The sequence below is a fragment of the Morone saxatilis genome, unplaced genomic scaffold, assembly GCF_004916995.1.
Source record: "Morone saxatilis isolate NCDOM2014 unplaced genomic scaffold, NCSU_SB_2.0 Contig4, whole genome shotgun sequence".
NCBI classification, from domain to species: Eukaryota; Metazoa; Chordata; class Actinopteri; family Moronidae; genus Morone; species Morone saxatilis.
The window spans coordinates 18,312,925-18,315,414 of NW_023339984.1; positions in this window are offsets into that span (position 1 = coordinate 18,312,925).

Below are 2,490 nucleotides of genomic sequence, written 5' to 3' on the forward strand. Positions count from 1 at the left end.
ATTTTAAAGGTGCCTCAAGGGTTACAAATGTAATCTGATACAATTACTCATTGTAGTCAGTTATCACTACGTATAGTATCACAGCATTAAAGTAACTTGATTATGTAAATAAAGACGAGAGAAATTTCAATAAAAAGTGTTGGTTAACTGTATTAAACTGCTTCAAAAATAAACATTTTTAAAATAAAGACTGATGTATTTTAAAATTGATGACAGTGACAGTTTGTTGGATCCAGCGGAGGTCATGTAAAGCGAGTTGAGCTGCTCTCAACCGAGAAGTCGTCTCATTTCTCCATAAGACTGAATGGTATCTGTGAGTTAGCGCCCCCTGCTGGTCATTAGAGAGACTGTTATATGTCTGTTATATAAAAGGTCGATGGTTAGTTGATGCTAACTAGTTAGCTAATGATTACAGATAGCATTAGCTAGCTAGTTAGCATTAACCTAGCACAAAGCATTTAAGTATCAGAGTTGGCAAAGTGCTAGCTAACTAGCTCAGTAATCTATATGAATTGTTAGCTTGCTGGTTAGCTGGCTAGTTAGCTAGCACTTTTTTCTATAGAGAAAAACTATAGCTTTTATTAGCTAATAAACATTAATCATTAACTCGTTACATCTGAAAGCTGATGTAAGCAAAATGCTAGCTAACAACCCAGCTAACTATTTATATAGATTTATATAGCTAGGTAGTTAGCTGTCATTTTGCTAACATTAGTTAACCTAAGCTATGCTATGTGCTAGGTTAATCTATGTTAAAGAGACATTTGTGAAGATAAAAAATACATCTTCAGTTAGCTAATGTTAGGAAACCGCTCGCTAACTAGCTCGTTAATCAATATCAATTATTAGTTTGCGGATTAGCTCGCAAGTTAGCTAGCGTTTTTTTAATTAATTAATTGTTAGCATCAGCTATCAGATGTAAGTAGCTAACAAGTGATGTAGATTAGCTAGTCAGTTAGCTAGCATTTAGCTAACATTAGCTAAGTTAAGATTTTATCTTTTAACCGTCTTAAAAATGTCTTTTCAACCTAGATTAGCTTAGCATATAGCATATCTAAGTACAGGAAAGGGGGAAGTTGACCGGTTCCAAAAGGGGGCGGGGCTTAATAAAGGTGAATCCTTTAAACGTCCGTTAGATAAACTGTCTTTAACGTGCCTTTAATTGGTTGCTAGGCGACGCTTTAAGTGTGACTCACTTCCTGTGTGACTTCCTGCACAACAAGAACAAGTGAAGTCTGAAACTCAGTGAGTCAGGAGAGGGTTAACGGCTTCCTGCCATAAAACCTGTTTCCACTCGCCTCAGACATTCCTCCAGAGTCGAGGCGTCGTCTGCTGAGAGAAAACAGCTCAGTCGGTTTCAACATGTTCGCCTCCAGACTCCTCGGCAGGTTCAGCTTGTGCCGAATCTACACGGTGAGTTCAACGTCTTTAAGGTTTCATAAAAAGTTAAATTACTTTAACTGCAGAATGAACCTCCTGTTACTGACACTACAGGAAGTTACTGTTACTGTCTCTCGCCTGGCAGCAATGTTTCTGCAACCACAGCTTTGTAATGTAGAAGATGTTTCCTGATCAGTAATCTCTGTGGTCGCTTGTTAAAGGAAACATGAATACACTGTAGGCCTGTATCTCAGTGTTTGGTTCACTTCTGTGCAAATCGTCTAATAAAACAATGAGAATAATACCAAAGCATATTTTTTTTTAGTAATTTTTTCTGTTTTTTTTGTAATTTTTCTCTTTTTTTTGTAATTTTCTCTGTTTTTTTGAGTAATTATTTCTGTTTTTTGGAGTAATTTTTTGTTCGAATTGGTGAAAAACCAACCATAAAATAAATTACGGTTTTATACATTTAAAAGTGTCAGTACTTTAACTGCAGAATAACCTCCTGTTACTGATACTACAGGAAGTACCACGGTTTATGTCTGCAGCTGTAAAACATGTCTCTCTCTCTCTCTGACTCCAGTTCTCTCTCTTTGTCTCTCGCCCGGTTGCAATGAACTGCAACCACAGCTTTGTAACAGAAGATGTTTCCTGATCAGTAATCTCTGTGGTTGCACGTATACACTGTAGACCTGTAGCTCAGTGTTTGGTTCACTTCACTACGTGTAAATTGTCTAATAAAACTATGAGAATAATACCGAAGCATATTTTATTTTGAGTAATTTTTACTGTTTTTTTGAGTATTTTCTTTTACGAATTGGTGAAAAACAAACCACAAAAACAAATTTTCAAGTGAATGCAATACGCTTCTGTAGAATAAAACACTTAATTTGTCTCAAAAGAAACTTATTAAATCTGTTTAATTGTTACAAATTTGGAAAAAGTACAAACTACAGACAGAACTGTGTAAAAAGTTAAGTGAGTAATTTGAGATTTATAAATGTCACTTTTATCTTTTAACCATCTACATGTGGTTGTATTTAGATTAGCTTAGCACGTAGCATATATAAGTAAAGGAGGAAACAGCTACTTGTTGTTAGCGGTTAGCTT